General features: G+C 35.7%; 1 protein-coding gene across 1 annotated transcript in view; it reads left to right on the forward strand.

The window, feature by feature from the left end:
- LOC122720277 overlaps positions 1–20,168 on the forward strand; it is a 513,017-nt gene that overhangs the window by 57,185 nt on the left and 435,664 nt on the right. The window lies entirely within an intron of this gene.

Here is a 20,168-nt window from a genome sequence, read left to right on the forward strand (position 1 = left end):
GGTCCTCCCCCCTCCTTAACCACTCCCTTCGTCATCTTGTTCTATTATACACGAGCTCTAGTGCAGATCAGATGAATGAGGGAGAGAGAGAGAGAGAGAGATAGAGAGAGAGAGAGAGAGATGGCAGATCTTGGACCGAGCGAGCTATCTATAATATAAGATGTTCGTGAAATCGTGTAGTTGGTAGTTGGTGCAAGGTGGTAAGTTCTTGCAAGGGGGAGGGGAGGAGGGCGCAGGTGACTTCATTGAAACGTAAATTCCCGGTCGTTAGGAGGCCAATAACCGAACGACCGGGGACAGCGACGCGGGAAGAATCCGAATTACTGCGGGGGGGGAGGGGTAGGTGGTGATTAGGAATCGACGATTGGCCTCGTTACGAGAATTTATCGTATCTACGGCCGATTGAACTTGCTACGAACTTTTTAATCCGACGATTCGCACCGTGAAAAAGTTTACTTTAGGGGAGGGGAAAATTGTACATGTGTGTGATTTATTATTTTTTTGTTTTCTACATTTCGCTCTCTCGTCTCTCAATTTTCGTAAAATAAAAATATTCGATGTGGAAGAGGAATTTTAAGGGTCGAAATAATTACTTTATTAAGTTTCAATTTAAGTTTGCGTTAGAAGATATGAGATGTAGATAGAACGAGACTTATACCTGTCTTGTGTCGTATAATCCTTAAAATTTAAATTGTCTATTAGCTGAATAAAATTAGCATCGATTTTTGTATTTGCTCGGCACTTCTTATTATTATTCTTATTCTTATTATTCTTATTATTTCAATAAGAACTCAAAAAGAATTATTTTTTTTTTTCATTGAAGAACAATAATTGCACGACAAAATCTCAACGCAATACGAATCAAATTCGATTTTCCAAACTAACTGCTCCAACATAACCCCCCAATGCAATGATTGATCCGTTGTCGGGAAATCACGTACAGTATCAAAGAACCACTGTTTCAATCCATGACACAGCATCGTTCGACCGCGCATAATTCCGAACGAAATGCAAATCTTCCATTTCGCTGACCGTTCGATAAACGGGACGGATGATCCCCCATTCTCTTGTCGGGATGGGAAATTTTTTAACAACAAGGCCGGTTATGATGCCCGACACAAATGCCTGTGTCGAAAACTCTAAACGGGGTCGGATAAGGCGAACGAATGTTCGTCACAATAATTCCCCCCTCCCCCCTCCTCCCCCGTGCTTTCCTCGCCGCGTTAAACTCGAGATCGACGTATTAAAGAAAACAAAAAAAAACAAAAAAAAAAACAAATTGGCGACGAGAATTGAAATTTTACTCCACAGTTACTCCCGTTTTTTTCCTCCCCGCGGAGGAAAACCGCTGGACCGGTGGCGCGCGGGCGAACGCTCATTGTTCCATCGCGTATTTTCGGCTACGCCCCGCTCCGCGTATGTGTGTGAGAAGCGTTCGTCGTGCGCCGTGCACACAAATTGCGCCCGACTATTTGCATCGTGACCCACTTACCTCGGGGTAATACGTTCCCCGTTTATTCGAGGTTTGCGTTTCCTACGCAACACCGGTGGAAAAAAGAAGCGGCGATTCTCCTTTCCTCCCTCCCCTCCTTCCTTCTCCTTTCCCCTCCTCCTGTCTCGTTGTCCACCACGAGCAATTACTCGTTGCTTCGATAAGTCGTAAATCGCAAATTTCAGCGAGATCTTTTTATCGGATTATAATTAATTAATTCCTCCCCCTTCCCTCCTCCCCCTCCCCTATGAGATGAATTTCAACGCGATTAGACGCGTAACGCGTGGATTCTTCCACGGTCGAATCAGCGTTGATTAATGCAACGCTTGTATTCCGTTTCGAATCGCGCGGTTGATATATATATATATATATGTAAGTATATATAAAAATGCGCTTCCCGCGTAAATATTTGTTACCGTTGATGGCGTCGATGTGGATACACGCATCTCCTGTTTCGTGCTATATTACGTCACGATATTTAGCACGTATTAAACTGCATGCTATATATTTCCCGGATGTTTGCGAGTTACGTGTGCGTGATAGAGGTCGAGAACAACGTTGTGTAGTGAGTAAAAGGGGGGGAGGGGAGGGAGTTTTTTTTTTTTGTTATTTTTTTCAGAAGTTGGTTTTCGGGGGAAATGGAACGTCGGATGAATGAAATCCGTTTTGTATTTCGTTTTATGAATCTGGATAATAGAGTTGCGTTCGTTTGATCATTGTGCGATTTTTTTTTTTTTTTTTCTTTTCTTTTCTTTTCTTTGTTCTCGACGCTGAATGTTCTCTTTTGTTCCCGATGCGATGCTTGAATTTTACATTTTATAGGTGTAGAGTATTTTTTTGCAGACTTGTAGGATATATAATATTCAGCAGGAAATAAGAATTTTGAAGAGAAGGAGTTTTTTTTTTTTTCTTTTTTTTTNTTTTTTTTTTACTCGTTGGAGGAACTCGTTTTCGGATTTTTATTTTCCGCGCGCGCGCGGAATATAAACTTGTTCCGTTTTCCATGTGAAATGTTATAAAGATTCGATGCGACGTAATATTAAATTCGAAGTGAAAATGCAATCGAGTTAGTAAAAAATGTATGTATGTTGTCAGGCAAACTAATTCATGTCTTTTTTTTTTTTTCGCCGTCATTTTCGTGGACAAGTGGAAACGGAAAAATATTACATTGATCACGCATTGGTAATATTGGATTTGAAGTTATTCAAAATACTGAATCTTTTTTGACACGTGACATTGAATCTTGAAAATGTATAGATTTAATTTAGTTTCTAATTCTAATGGATGCACATCTTTTACTTTTGAAAAGATTACAAAATTTATAAAGATATTAAAACGACTTAAAAATTTTCGTGTTATTTAAATAAATAAATATCTAAGAAATGTATATAAATTTATTTATGTAATACTTTATGTAATATGGAGAATATACGTTATATGAATCCACGTTAAATAACAATGCTGCAAACGATATTTTGAAAAGTTTTTATCCTCGGTCAATTTTATTAATGGGAAATTGAAACTTTAGCATGACTGATATCCATTCTATTCAGCACGAAATATATATTTCATCAATTTTTATCAATTTTTTAGTTATCCATACTCCAGCTTGTTTTGTTTTTCTTTATATTATAAAAATAAAAATAAAGTATGCGTTATATGAATTCGTATTATAAATAACCCTGCCTTATACATGAGTCTACTACAAAATTGTATCATTGTCTAAATTATTCATTTCCTTTTTAATTTAAGTATACATCAATTTTTTACTTTTACCAATATCGAATACAAAATCTGTCGTTTCCAGATCAATCCCAATAAAAACCACAAACTCATTTTTCTTTCCTCTCTCTCTCTCTCTCTCTGTTCCTTTCTCATTTTTCTTTCCTCTCTCTCTCTCTCTCTCTGTTCCTTTCTCATTTTTCTTTTTTCATTACGGCGATAAAAATGAAACGAAATTAAAAGGTCATGCACGCCTGCGTGTATTTTCTTACGCGAAAATCGTTAACGACGGCATAACACGCCTGATTCGCGTATAACGAACGCTCGTAATTATGGTTAACCCGTAGGTAGGCAATTTCCACGGTTACAGTGACCGTGAAACGATTATTGGTCCTGGAAGGGCCGTTCGTGCCGGTGAAATTACGATTAGGCCAATCGACTTCGTTCGCAGAAGCGGTCGCGCTATTGCCGCGGAACCCGATCTTGATTCGTTTGCACGGCCAAGTTAATTAGCCAGCTGCAAAGCGACGCCGCGTCTGGAACGGACGAGACCGGGGCTCACTGTTTATTTGCACGGAACAAAGTGACCGAAAAAGGTCCGCACCGTTTACGATTCTTTCTTTGCCCGCCGTCTCATTTCATCCCCGATCGTTAAGACGGTTGAAAAATTAGTCCATTTTATTACTGATTGATGGTAATTTATTGTGCATGTTGGTTGAATTACGAGTTGTAAATTTATCCCAACCAATTGAATTATTATAATACTGTTAATGTAATAAGTTTTGGAAAGTTAAAACAATTTACTGTGATGTATCATTTTTTAAATTATTATTGAACTTATCGAGAGGTTTTGTTGAATATGTGTCGAATGTAATGTGTTAATTTCGTATAATTATAGGATTGTTGTTTAATTGAAATGTTTTTACTATTTTTTTATTTACTCACGATTTTGGATCATATCGATCTCGTTGAATTTGAAATTTCATCGAAATTGCTCGTTGTAAATATTTATTTTGGAAGTGGAATAAATGTTTTTCTTTTTTAGGAATAGCACGCATCTTTAAATTAACGTAACGTGAGAAATTGAGAGCGCAAATTGATTCGTATTACGTTTAATTACTTCAACTGCTTGATCTCTAAAGACGAATAAAGTATTTTATGAACAAGAATACCATCCTTATATAAAATAAATTTATTACGAACAATAGCTGTTTAAAATTATTCACAGGATTTAAAAATAAACATAATTCCATAGAATTTTTATTCCAAGACAAAATATCCTCCAATTCCTAGATAACTCTTATTATTAAAGATATCTGCATTATATCAAATAAAATTTTAATATCAAATAGCTTTGTTAAAATGAAAGGTTTAAAATGACGAGTATTTATTTATATGAATTGATGTAATGGATTTGATTGGTCAAGGAACGAATGTGAAAATAAATAAAGACTGTCTGGGCTGTTGAAATACGATGTTATAGTTGGTGTGGCAATGCTTTTATGATGATTTGAATTACACCGATTTTTCGATTTTAATGATTTTCGTTAACGTAAAACAGTGTTTTGAGTCCAATCGCAGATGTTGAATGAAATTTAGATATTCTTATGAATTATATATACCATATTACATAACAATAACATAACAATATATTTTATAAAAATAGATATAATATATTTTGAATAAATTATTAAAAAAAGTCGTAAAGCGATTTTTCATTACATAATAAAAGAATTCGTATTTGCCATTAATAATTCCACAAGCTCAAATATCTTAATAACATTGGAAGAATCATTTTCATGAAAATTTATTTTTCATCAAATTATCAGACGATCATCAAAGATCGATTCGATATCGATTATATTCACGAGGGATGCGTGACAAAGCACGAAGTTTATTCAAATACAGTCCTCTCGAACAAATGTTATTTCCTCGATTTAATTGTGCAATGAAACAGAGGTAAACTGTGTCAGTCGTTGATCGCGTTGCAGTTTGTTTTACGGAGTTTTAACTCTTTACTCGATCGCGCTTAAACTTCCAGGTAAATTGCGATACTATGCCAGGGTACGGTATAGGCGTATATGTAATCGCCCGATTTTACGACACTGTTGCCGCTCCAATTTTTTCACAGAACGGGGTTAGACTGCGCTTCGAGCGAATCATGGATATTATTCCATCTCGCGAATCCATTCTGCTCAAAACAAACAGAATGTAACGATGCCATCTTTAAAAAGATTGATATTTTACGTTCAAATTAAGATTTCAAAGATTAGGTACGATTAAATTTCGCTAACCTTTTAGCGAAATTTACTAAGTTTTAAATGAATAGAGGAGTTACTCGATCGCGCAATCTCACGTTCGTGCTGAAATTCCAAGCAAACGATAGTTGATTATATTGTCACCCGTTTTACACGGTTACCACGCGTTAAACTGTTTACCTTAGTTTTCGAGCAAGAAACCAAGCCCGGTGTTTGGATTAAGAGCACGTAATTCATTCACTTGACTTTTCTAATTATTTAGAGTAAATTTTGGTAACATTTTTTTCGTCTCTCTGATTCATCGTGCCATTTCCATTTGGATAGAATATATAGCGTGTTAAGTTATATGTAAGAGGTATATTAAATGGAAGATGGATTATTATCGATATTGTCGATAAATTGAGTATCGATTTATAATTATAATAATAAAATTTAAAGTATACGTGCTATATATTATAATCTTTAAGATATTTTAATTCGTAATATTAATTACTCGTAAATAAAATCTACAGCTAATTGCTAATACAAATTTTATTGTTCATAATCATCATTTTCTTACGTATACAATTTCCTCGATCGATATCTCTACACAACTCTTGCTTTCTAAAATCGTTCCACATCAAGTACGTAACAATGGAACAACATTACAAATTTATTCAAACCACGTGCACTATTAAATTTAAAAAAGAAAGAAGAAAAGGAAGCTCGACACCCTCGAGAGTAGCGTATCTCGAGCGTAACGGTGCTCGATTATCCAACGGTGCGCCTCTCGACCGGCCGAAAATAACCCGGCCAGTGGTTCAACCTTTTGAATCGAACGCGTGGCCCGCGTGGAAAATTCGCAAAATGCGGCGCGCGCAACCGTCTTGTAAAAGTCTAAATGCGGACGTCGAGTTTTGGGGGGGTCGTCGTCGTCGTGACGCGCGCGCGGCGGAGGTGGCACCGGGTCAGGTCGAATTACGCTAGGCCGCCCTTTCTTTTCCCCCGCGCGATTCGAAAGAAGGTCGGCGGCTCCGACTTACGCGCCTCCACGTGAATTGCGTATTCGGCGAATAGGAAAGCCCGCCACCGGGCATCCGGCCAAGGAATGCAGACGCGGTTACGGATACGTGGCGGGACCTGTCGTAACAACCCCGAGCGGACGAGTTTTCGGGAGAAAGAAACGGTGGAACGATCTCTCCATTCGGGTTCGTCTCTCTGATTCATCGTGCCATTTCCATTTGGATAGTATATAGAGCGTGTTAAGTTGTGTGTAACAGGTACATTAGATGGATTATTGTCGATATTTTCGGTAAATTGAGGACACGATTTAAGAGATTGAAGACTTCGTAGGGGATGATCTTTGTGGAGATCAAAATTATCGAATACTTTAACAAGTCATCGATATTGTATAATTCGAATTAAACGTATTTCTCATTATAATATGTATGTCTAATTATAATGTCTAATATGTATGTATAATATGTATATCTAAATTAAAAATAATTTATATGAGTATATTTAAGTTAGAACCTGTGTAACAAACATTTAAAAGAATTATTAATATATTTAATTATATATATATTATATTATTAATATATTTAATTATATTTATATTATTTATTAATGTATTATATATTATTTATTAATATATTTAATTATTAATAGAGAATTATGAATATATAAAAAATAGTAGAATATCGATAAACGCTCCCTGCAATGTTCCAAGAATAGTGACAGTAAATGGTACCTCCGAATGTAATTAAATTCAAATTAAATGTTTAAAGTAGTAAAAGATTAAACGATTTATCGAAATCTTAAAGATATATGCGAAAAAGAAGAAACAATCTCTGGATTAATAACAAACGACAAGATGATCGTTTAAAATGTAATTTTCCAATGTTCGGCTCAGTGTTACAAGTGGAGAAATAGGGAAAGCTCGGTAGGAAAATAGTCGGCCATCCTTCAGCGTCGGCAATAGTGGACCATAATATCAATACCGGGGGCGAGTTTCTGTGATATATTGTTGCTTTAGACGGACGTTAACTTGACGGGAGGAACGTAGATTGTCTTGGTTTGACAGCCGATAACTTTCCAAAATTGTTTCTAAAGATACAACCAGGGCCGGGCACCTTCGAAGCCGGCAGAATGAATTGCTCGACGACGTTTGAGATGAGTCTCGATAATGGCGTTTCGAAACCATCGATCTCGCGCTTTGCCAACAGAGAACGAACAGGATGATTCTTTCGATTGATAATGGCGGAATTTCATCGTGCGTCATTTTTTAAATACAACTTAATATCGTTGGAATTTTATGGGAATAGATCGTTTTGGATTTTAAATATGAATGTTATTATTCAACTATTGCTTCATTATGGAGTTCGATAGTAAGATTTACAAATTTTATAAATATATAATAATTTTCTAAAGTCTTGTGATTATAATTTATACTGCAAACGAAGAAATAAGCTATAATGTATCTTTATTTTATTTTATGTTATTGAACGTGCAAGCTAAGTCCCATATTCAAATAAGATAGTTACATTTAGAATTACGAATTGTCAAGTTTTTGTAACTTACTAAAAATAATCAATTTTTATTTAAGAAATATATTGTAAATAACTAATTACCACTTTTGTTTTTAATTATTTGTGTGAAATATATTCAATACTACAATCGAAGAAAACCAAACAACTACATTTACTGATAACTACATTTTTATATAATCAACTTTTACCATAAATTATACGCAATACGTTGTCAAAAATCGAAAAATTCTCGACGATATATTCGAAAGGGATGATCGCACCACTTCCAAACGTGTACTTAAACCCAACAAACGATCGTAACAAATGGTCGGTCGAAATACGAATCCGTAATAGCCATTTTGCCTCGGCCGGTCACCGATGCCAGTGAAATAGCGAAAGCTCCCCAAGAAAATAGTTGGCCATTCGTCAGCGAGCGGCGATCGTGGACCATAATATACCGGGTCGGCAGATAAGTTACTGCTTGGGACAAGCATTAATTTGGGGCTGAGTTGGCGCGCGAGACGGCACGCCACGCCGTGAACTCGGTTCTCTACGCTCCAGGATCTCTCCCTCGAGGCTATTCCGTCCCGTTAACGGATAGCCCGTGCCCCTTAGACGAATCGATCCTTCTTAGGTTGGAAGCGCCTCGCCGCTCCAACGAAAGACCGATTCGAAGTCGCGGGACGCCGTCCTTCGACGACGAGAAAACAAACATTCGATTCCATTCCTCTTCCACCATTGTTCGCTGACGATGGGAGTTTGGGGAGTTTCGGGAGCGAGGAACGTCTCGCTCCGCTTGATTGACGGGAATTTCGATTTCTTCTTAAGCCGGTGTTTCGTGTTTAACGCGGGTGGAATTGATCGGTTGTTGGGGAAGTTTATTTTTTATTTTGGTATTTTGTGTTTTGGGGATGGAAAAGAAAAGATGGATTATAAATGGAAGAATTTGTAATTTTTAAATTTATATAAATTTCTTTTAATACTTTAATTGCTTATTTTACTCAATCAATAGACATATTAATAGAATTAAATCGTATAATCAGAAATATTCATAGGTTATTTGCATGAAAATTTAATTCTTTGAATCACGTATTTTAAAAAATCTGATTTTTCTGATATTTTATTATATATAGCATTAAAACTCTAGAATATCTTATAATTAATACTTTACTCTCTCTTGATATCTCGTATTTATATAATACAAAAACTTACATTTTATATTTTATACTATATTATATTATTTTTACTTATATTATTTTTATATTATATTATTTTATATTTATATTTATAAACTTATATAAAAGACTTTGCATTATCAAAATTATCAAAATTATTATTGATTTTGATAACAACAATATGTCGATTGAATTCATCAGTTTCCATTTCCCTCTTCGAACGAGGAATTTCTTTCCCGATTCTGGAACTACAAGAACAATAACCCTTATTTCCATCAAATTCTAAATTCCACGATGAGAGTGGAGAAGCGAAATTCCTCCCTTACGGTTTCCAAAATCACGGAGGCAAGGCACGGACTTTTGACCGGCGAAGCAGTGTCGAGTAGCACGATGGAGGAACGAGGGTGGGGAGGAGGGAAGGGGGAGGGGAAGAAAGAGCAATTCGAGAGCTGCGGAGTGTTCGGCACGACCCTGAAACTCTGGGTAGTCACGCAAGCACGCGGAACGCCGCTAGGTATATTCCTGCCTCGACGTTCCTTCCTTCGAAGCGCGGGAGGGTTCTAACGATGCTACGGAATTTTAATTCGATTTGTAGCGGGAGCCTTGCCTCGAGTGGCGAGGCCACGCCGTCTACGAGAAGGCGTGGAATCAGAATCCCTCTTGTATTCTTCGCGCGATAAATCCTCCGCGCGATGTAACCCAATTATTTCTATAGCCATGCGCGCACTTCCAACCGGAGAACCGGAGAACCGAAGAGACTTTTGTCGAAGCGTTAATTGGAAAATGGCGTAGGGAATGCCGTGCTTAGATCGAAGAAAGTAAAAAGGTCTCCTCTTTGTCGACTTGAACTTGGGGGAGTTTGTATTTTTAAATTGGGATCGATATTTTTTCGAGCTTTGTTTATTTCAATTTAATTGGAAAATATTGTTTTATTATTTTGAACGAAAGTTAATTGTAAATGTTTATTCTATGTTTTTACTCACACAGGAAGGGAGGATTTACGTATTTATGGTTTCAATGGGGATGATATATTTTTGCACAGTTCATTGCGCATTTTATTGACTCTATAGATAGATGAAATATTAAGAGAGATGTTTCTGTCGAGATAAATTGACTCGTGGAAATGTAACGGTGTTTTGATAATTTTAACTTTAATTTTACATCGTTAAAATTTGTCTTCGAAGCTATTCTTGATTTTACTTAGTGAAAAAAATATAGAATAGATAATATAGATTAATTCACAGTGCTAGACATTTTTGTATTAATTGCTTCGTACTCGCTATGATGAATGCGTGGCAGTATTTAACATTTCAAAAATTTGATTAAATTTAGTGGAATTGATCAATTTGATTTTCGTATAATTCAAATGTAATGAAAAATTCGAACGTAATAAACCAATTTTCTAAATTATTTTTGGAAGTTTAAATTTTATTCTTTTAAATAAAAATAATACATATGTATATAATTTATGTGTACAATATTTATAAATTTTTATTTTATAATTGTTCCATATCTACTCTACCAAATAATTATATTTATATCAAAGTTATTTGTATTCCACTATATAAATAAATATCACATGATATTGTACATAGTTTCTTAGTATAATAAATACATTTATAACGATAATATTCGCTTTTATGAATCAACTTGAAATTTAGGTTCAACTTAGAGAGTTATAATTAGACTTCATCTCAAATGTAACGACGTTTGTCACATTTGAAGCGTAATTCGTGTTCCAAGTGACTCGACTTTGTCGTAAGACAAAGGGTTAAGATGTCAAAGCAGGCTCCGCTTTGTTAAACTATGCTTTAATTAGTTGTGATACATACGAAGCTAAAACTAGACTCCATGAAACGTGAAAATTGACTTGTGCAACAAAGATTTCAACTTCCAACCAACGTATGAATAAAATGTTTATCCGCGGTAACAGAATTTTCGACCAGAAACAGAGACTGACCTACTTCAACTTGCTTGTTCCCGTAGCAAGCTTGCACGTGTAAAACTACGTTATTCCAATTGCGGTGACTCGTTAAAAATCGTATTGTGAAAAACCCGTCCCGAATTATTTTCATTCAAAATGATCCACCGTTACTTTAATTCCTAAATTTTCAAGACAAGAAAAATCGTCAAATATGATAATAGAAAATTTCCATTGTCAAATATGAATGATGTATTTCCCCGAGGAATGGGGAGAACCTTTTTGTCTTTTACTCGATTTAATTCCATCCTTGGATCGTATCAAACCCGGAGGGATGAATGGTTTAAATCTACCGAAACAAACGTTCTACCTTCTCGTGATAGACGTCGAGAGTTTTTATCTCGGCGAAACTTGCTTCTTGCGCGTCTTATCTCGGATTATTTCTGTTACGGCTATTTCCGCGGGGATCTGCATAACGCGGTTGACAGCTAATTTATACGTTCCCGCGTATTTCTCCTTCTTTTCTTTCCGATATTAATTCCGTTATTAATTATATATAAAATAATATATATATATATACATATATTTCATAGGATTGGAATACATATATTTCATAGGAAATATATACATATATTTCAAGAAGATTGTATTACGATGACAATGAGTTTCTTCTTCTTCTTCTTCTTCTTCTTCGAGGGAGAAAATATATGGTGCATTGTGAAAATATTTTCACGAGGATGGACGAGCAACTTCGATGATCGTTAAGCGGGATTATTTCATTCTTCCATTCCAGAGAATACACATCTATTTCTAGTTATTAAATTGGATACGCGCGAGTCGAAACGATCATATAACGCCAAGTGGTCGTAACATATTCCACTTTATTAATCCTGAAACCATCACGGAACGGTAAACTATGAATTCACCGTGCAAACATGTCTTGCAAACAATCAACTTAACAAGTGTAACCAATCAAATGAAACGCGCATCGGTTCAGGAGGTAAATTCATACCACCACCCCATATAAATCCCCGAATACAAGGGGGCCCACCGCAATCGGCCCGTAAATATCTAATTATTCAAGCATCAACCGGCACCGGTGTCCGACTAATTTCACACACTGTGTCGAGGAGGGGCACGTCAACCGGCGATAAGCTTCGGCTAATTATCCGAAATGCCAACACCGAAAATGTCAAACAGCGACAACAGGGAAGAAAGGAAGAGAAAAAAGAGAGAGAGAGAGGGAATGCACAGATGACTGGAGACAGGCGGATTAAAAATTCCATTTGCGAGCCAGGGGACAAGTTCAAGCGCGGGGGCATCTCATTAAAACAGTTCGATGGACGGGACGCGCGATGACGAAAGGATTAACGTGGCAGAGAAGCTCGAGGGAGGTCGGAATGACAGTAATAACAGAGCCGTCCGTCAAAACCGAACTTCCACGGACGTGTTCGATAATCCAACGAGCCACGGGTGTGATCTGTCTAGTTTCTCTCTCTCTCTCTCTCTCTCTCTCTCTCTCTCGCTCCGGTGATCGAGATTCTCGAGAATCGGAGCCCGGGAAATTTCGAGAAAAAACGACCGATTTTATTTTTTTCCCCAGCGATAACGCGTTGCGGGTGGCTTTTCGATGTCATTTGGCACGGGCTGATAGGAAATGGAAACGCGCGGTTCTCGTCGATAATTCTCTGTGGTAACTGGCCGATTTCGAGGGGCATTTTGGCAGAGTGCGTGATTCCGGCTCGAAGGCGGGGTCGATCGGTGATACACAAGCGGTTAATTTATTAAGGATCGGGAGATGATGGTGGGAGTTTTATATTTGGGTTAGAACGTACCGAGAAATGAGTTACAATGCCTCGATATTTTTGCTGTTAATGGGGGCAGCGTGTTAAGATCCGTGAGTTTGAATCTGGGGCGTGTAGCACTTGATTTACACTACTGCTCGTGAGTTTTATTGGCGTTCGTTGAAGAAATATTGCGATATTGTGTTATTTCAACGAATTTCGCAGAAATTATATCGAAATTAAAATTGTAATAAATTTATATTATTTTATATAAACTTATATAATTTAAATTATAATTAATTATATTAAATTATATCGAATTATATCGAAAGTTGGATAAATAAATAATAATGGATATAAGTGTGACTCGTGAACACCAGGTGTATATTATCATTAAAATTTGACTAAGAAGTGAAGATAATATTAATGGTTTATTAATATTATCATTTATGATATAACGAGAAATTTGATGCAACGAAATTAAAAGATATCGAGCTAGTTATAAAATGTGGTGCTTATTACTTTAAATTTGGTAAAAATAAATTTTCATCCTGAATTTAAATTTATAGAAAAGATTATACGTTTCGTATTCGAGCATACTTGCAAGCAATCTGAGATAGATAGAGAGAGAGAGAGAGAGAAAATCTTTCTTCTGAAAATGCTCGTATAGAGAATTGCCATATTTCGGCTTCCGGAACAGGATTGTGCCGGGGGAGGTTGTTATGGACTTCGTTCAACATCTCGCACACGCAATATACGTGGAATAACATGCACCACTATTATCTCCATCTCGTGCAAAGTTTTCTTCGTGGAACCGGATACGTGGAGCAACTCAAATTAGACTTATCCGCGTTGCATCATCAACTCGTAGATGATGCATTAAGTTACTCCATTTGAAACAATGGGCCATGATACACGAGCAACTGTGCGTGAATGGCGAATTGCGGTGCAGAGAGTTTGCTGCGCGTTGCGTTGACTCGTCGTGCTTTGACAACAACTTCGTATATTATTTGTTATTGCCGTATTAAACGTATATTAAACGAAATTAAGAATTAAGGTGCATTTCTTTCAACTCGACTTGGAAGTAAATTTTTCGTTTTCCAGAAGTAGTGGATAATAATATAAGAATAAGAATTTTAATCGTTTCACGTTGTCGATAATGGTATTTAAAATTTATCCTCAAAGAGTAAAGAAAAGAGGAAATTAAAAGTGAATCTTTTTCTTATAATCTATAATTAAACTTTCGAACTTGACATTGCGAGAAGAAAAATTATGAATAAAGGTAGATTTCGTTTCAATTTCGTCATTGCCGTAAATACTCAGCTTGGCAACAGTAACGTGATATAATAATAGAAATAAAATGGACAATGGAATAAAATAAAATAGGAAATATAGATACATGACATCCAAGTCACTTGGATTGGATTCTAAAATTAGATGAAAATAGATGAAGATTTTAAATTTTTTTTTTTTAAAATCTTCGTATTTTAAAATAGCTTGAAGTCTATTATATTTTGGTAGAATTAATTCCTACGTATTTTCATTCGCAATGATATATATTTTTGCAAATCTTATTATATATTCGACAAATATAATCAACACGTAATTTTCTTTCTTTACAACATTTAAAAAATATTACAAATTTCCTATCATAGAAATCAGAGATTTTTTTTTGGGTTAAACAATTGGGTTTTTTTTCGAGGAAACGATGTAATATTACAAACAATATACGTACACGTATTCAACGTCCTTACCGAGCTCGGTTCAATTTTGAGGGCGTTTTACACGGAATCGTGCTTTAACGCGGCTAATAATTAACACCATATTTCAACGGATAACGAGAGAACGTGCCGTTTAACGCGCGCCTCGTCTATACGCAACGCGTACAACGGGAGATTTCTCTCGAAACCTCTCAACGCGAGGTTAAAATTTCTGGTTAAGCTCTTTTCGGTTGATGTATGATATTTCCAATGGATTTTCGTTATAACGTTCCAACGTTACAACGATTCGCATGAATGCCCGGCATAAGCCACGTGGACTTAACATAATGATCCACGATGAATGAAATGTTATTTTATCCGTAGAACGTTCGTTCGAATATGTCGATTCGACGCCAAAACAGCCAACCGTTCGGCCATCCGTTGATTCCTCGCCAGAAATTTCGTGACGGAATCTTGCGTGACGTTTTCCTAGAAATAAATATATACATATGCGCACGCGCGCCCGTGTATGCGTGCGTGCACGAACACGTAACTATCGCGCGACCATCATCCTGCCATTTCATGCGTTTTGGCTCGGACGCCATCGTATGATGTCGAATCGCGATATTCGAATTTCCATCCTGATCCATTCACCACGCTGACCATTTGCTCGGTTTGATGCCTCGTATATGGAACTCTTTCCTCTCTTTCTCTCCCTCTCCTTTTCTCTCTATCCTTCCGTCTCTCTCGTTGTGTATTTTCTACTTTGATTACCAATTTTGATAATATCCGTCCGCGTAGTGTCAATATCTGTATGCAAAATGCAGGATGAGGATTATATTTTTTGCATAAAACACGTGTGCGTGAAAATTTCTGTCCCAGCCGTTAATGGCGCTACACATATAGGAAATATATAATACGAGGGGGGGGGAAAAATTGTCAATATCTAGAATTTTTTTAAAATTAACAATTAACAATTAGCGAAAGTAATTTTCTTTGAAATATATTTTAAGAGAGAGAGAGAGAGAGAGAGAGAGATCAGGTTGATTGTGTAATAATTTCTCCAAATAGCTGAAAGCTATTTAATCCTTGAGAAAATCTCTAGGAAAATAGAAACGAGGAAATAAAAAGTTGCGATCGACCAAAAGGAACGCGAAAAAACATGGAAAGGGAAGCGCGCACATTAGAGAACTCCGAGAACTCCGATTCGTAGATTTATCGGGCAAAGTTCCATTCCGCTCAATGTATTCCGGTAGTCTTAAAAAGGTCATCCATTTCCATCCACTCTCCTCTCCTCGCGTTCCTTACTTCCCCTCCCTTCCTTACTTCTTATATACCCGCTTTTGATATACATGATATTAATTCGCATTAATTCAATATTGTGATTCACTTATGCGTCGGAATGGAATGCCATGAGGAGGGGTGGGGCGGGGCGAGTCTCCTCCCCTCCTCCTTCTTTTCTTTTCTTTTTTTTTTTTTTCATCTGACGGCATTTCGTAAAATGAATATTATATTTGGAAGAATACGGCGTTTCATGTCGGTATATAAGAAGCGCATAGAATATTTTAATTAAATCCGAACCCCTCGGAGAATCTCGGCAAAAGGAAAGAAAGTATATAGTATATAGTGGGAGTATACTGCCTTGAGGAGATTTATTACCGTACTTGGAAAGACTAAAACGCGACCGAGTAAATAGCGAGGAACGTGGAGTTTATTCGATGCTGTTAAAAATTCTTTAAGCATTTTCCCCGGCTGGATAAATCTAACGTTCGAGAATTAATTAAAAAGATGTGCCTTTATCGTGATGTTAAATATGATGCGAGACGCCAAGCAAATACTTTTTTTTTTTTTTTCGTCTATTAACAGATATTTATTAACGTATATATAATATAAAATTATGAATAAGGGAAATGGTGCTGCTTCGATTGCAAAATTGTTTGATTAAAAATTGAAGCAAAATGTTATACTATTATTTGTTTGTATATTGTAAGCAATTTATGAATTTTATTTAAAAAAAATAATTATGAATTTATTTAATATTTAAAAGTTTTGTTTAAACTATCAAATTTACTGTCAAATTTTTTCAATCAAACGATAAAGATTTCGTATGTCNTATTTAATGAAGCAAAATGTTATACTATTATTTGCTTGTATATTGTAAGCAATTTATGAATTTTATTTAATCGTTTTGTTTAAACTACGTCAAATTTTTTTAATCAAACGATAAAGATTTCGTATGTCTCTAAAAATTCACAATAAAATATTTAATCAAAGAGATTTCGATTTAATTTCATCGAGTTAAATTTCAATAGTTTTAATAGTTTCATTTTCACCCACACGATAATTACAATTGAACGATTTAAAGGTATATATATACACATACAACTAAAATGACCAATAAAGCTTAAATAATTCAAAATTAATTGCAATACGTATAATTAATCTTCCAAATCTGTGAAATTTAAATAACCAAGGATAATATTTCGTTTAAACGCACGCAGGTATATTATTCAGAAAAGTGGATATATAATCCTTGATTCAATGATCAAGGACTTGTACTACCTGCTTCATTCCCCGAAAGATAATCGATAATCATTACTGTTCATTTCTCGCGTAAACATAAACGCAAAAACACGTATAATAACATCTAATTTTTCTCTCGTACATTTTACGAGATTATCTCTACATTTTTCTTTTATCCAATTCGAATCGACCGATTTCTAAATATGCAATTATCCGACTTAAGTTATTTCAACGCGAGGACGTTAATCATTCGCTCATTCGGAACCCGTTGGCAACTATTCGCAGATCTATTAAGAATTCAGATGCGCGGATACAAATTGCCGTACGCGCAATCATATCCCTCGCGGACAACCGTCTCGCTGTTTCGTATCGAGTAATTCGCTTTCTCGCTCTCCCTCTAAAAATATCGACCGTGGTGTATCGGTTACAAAACACGAAGCAAAGAAGCGCGATGCGAATAGTCGACTACACGACCCTGGAATTAATGATCCGGGGGCCTCGTTAACATAGCCAACAAAATTGTTATTAAATTGACCGGCTTTATTTGGTTTCGTCGCGGGCAGCAGTTAATTAGGTGACTGAGACAAATGGCGTCGTGCTCTTTCCTCACTTCGTAAATCCGTTACCGCTCATTTTCTCTCTCTCTCTCTCTCTCTTTCTTGAAATTCTAAGTCCCCCCTCTCGAACGTTTTGTATTTTGCAAAAAGTTCGCCGAACTACCGGCTTCAGGGAAAAGAGAGGATCCTCTGGTGGCGCCATTACAACGATTTACGGCATCGCTTTTCCACGGTCGTTATGCTCGTGACATTCGTCGATCGTAATTTTCCTCGCTAATGCGTTTAGGCATCGAATCGTGTTTTTCTCTCTCTTTCTCTCTCTCTCTCTCTCTCTCTTTCTGTTGACGTATCTTGTCAATCCCATCGACTATCGGAAATAAAACTTCCTACGCGAGGTTGTTAATTCTTTCTTCCCGAGATCGGGATACGAGTTTCTTGGAATAGCTCTGCACGCGCGTTTAACGTTTCGATGATATTGAACGAAGAGAGAGGAGTATGTATATATATATATATACTGAATATAGACTGAATTCACGCGAGTTTCTTTCTCGATTTCTTTTCATTATTTGATAACTTATGTTGCTTTTGATGTACACAGGGCAGCTTTCTCCTCCAACCGCTTGTATTCGATAAAATATGCTTCTCGCTCGAATGATTAATTAATAATTTCGCGGATTGAAAGAGCATATTTAGCTTTGGAGTTATATTTTAACGGGTTTCTCGAGGATTTCGTTACACGATCCCGAAATGGCAGATACATATCTTCCTAATTATACATGTAACGTATAATTTTTTATATCAAGAATCGATAACTTCCAATTTTAATTTATTTTACGTGATTCGTGATCATGAAACGAAACGAAACCGTTTGATCTGCGATTATTCGCTCTGGATAATATTGTTTCAAATAACGAGCAGGAAGCCTGTTCATCGAATGAAAAAGAACGTTGAACGATTTATTTTTCGAGCAATGATTGTTAGAAACAAGTAAATGGGTATCGGCGCGAAACAGAAGGAAACAGTAGGGAGCAGAAGTGTAGATTGTGTTGATTTCCATCACGATGGAAATTTCTCATAGGCGCAAAGAAACATCGAAGACAGGTGAAGCAATAACACGTGTAACGGGGAGGAGAACGGCGGCAATGGCGGCAAAAAAACAAAAGCTGCGGATAATTCCCGGCTGTAATTATTTGCACAAAGGAATAACGAAAATTCTACGGTCGCGTTGACAATTAACAGAAGCTCTACGTCAAATAGATTTGTTTTTCCACGGCCATTAGTAAGGTTACACCGGAACATTTCCCTTAATCCGTGTTTACGGAGGGTCGGGGCTATGGTATATATACGTTCCCTCTATCTCTCCGTTAAGAAACGAGAAGCTTACCAGACGCTGCATTTTTTTCGTAAACGAGTCAGGATAACGGCGCGAGTCACGCGTAAGAAACCGCGCTAAAATGTTGTATCTTACGTTGACAACGTACGATAACATTCTTGGTATAGTAACAAGTCCATTCGACTTTCTATCTAGATAGCATCTGGCTGTACAGAAATAATGACTAGATTTCGTGATTATACTTGTTTGAAAAACGATATTTGATATTTAAAATGAAAATCGAAAAAAAAAAAAATTCTGAATGAATTATTTACTTTTGCGAAAAACTTTCATTTACTAATATTTATATATAGAATTTTATATGTATATTGATTTGGGAAAAAGTAATTATATTTGCAATGGAATAATTATAATGGAGACTCATTTTATTTGCGTATGCATATATATATATATATTACAATAAATTTTTTTTAATCTTTTTAATCTCCTTATAATTTATAACGAAGATATTCTTTTTATCTAGTGCGTGTAAAATGCAAAGATAAATTAAGAATAATTCTTGTTATATCAAAGTAATATTATTTGAAAAAGATACAAGATCGGAGAAAAAATATCATAAGGGAATTAAAAACAAGATTGAAAGAAGTTGTGAAAGAAGTGCAATAAAATAATCAAAAGAATTAAGATTGTATTGGATTTTCTACAAAAACATTTGGAAATATTCTCTTTTTCTTTTGTATATCTTTCTCCATTGGTTTCACCATTTATAATTTTTATACTATGAACATTGTAAATTTATATGAATAGAATAGTTTATGAAATGTGAAAAGAAGACTTAAAGAATTTATAATAAAAAATTTTAAATTTAAAATTCAATATTAATTAAGTTTGAATCATCTCAATGTATATTATAAATCCTTAAAATTATAAATTCACATTTATTTAAATTCATATATGTGAACAACTATCAAAAATATAACTTACCTATAAAGTGCGTAATGTCACATGATGCAATTAATGTTCAACACTACTCACATATCACTTAATACTGTTCTTTGCGAATTTTCAAAATTTTAAATTGCTATTTCTCGTTCTGTATTATAAGATTTTTATTTCTTTTGTACGATAACTCTGTAGAATATAAGAATATAACGATAGATCGCGTCAAACGGTATGGGATGATGGCGAACACTTGC

Source organism: Apis laboriosa, unplaced genomic scaffold, assembly GCF_014066325.1.
Source record: "Apis laboriosa isolate Shangri-la unplaced genomic scaffold, ASM1406632v1 scaffold122_cov146, whole genome shotgun sequence".
NCBI lineage: Eukaryota > Metazoa > Arthropoda > Insecta > Hymenoptera > Apidae > Apis > Apis laboriosa.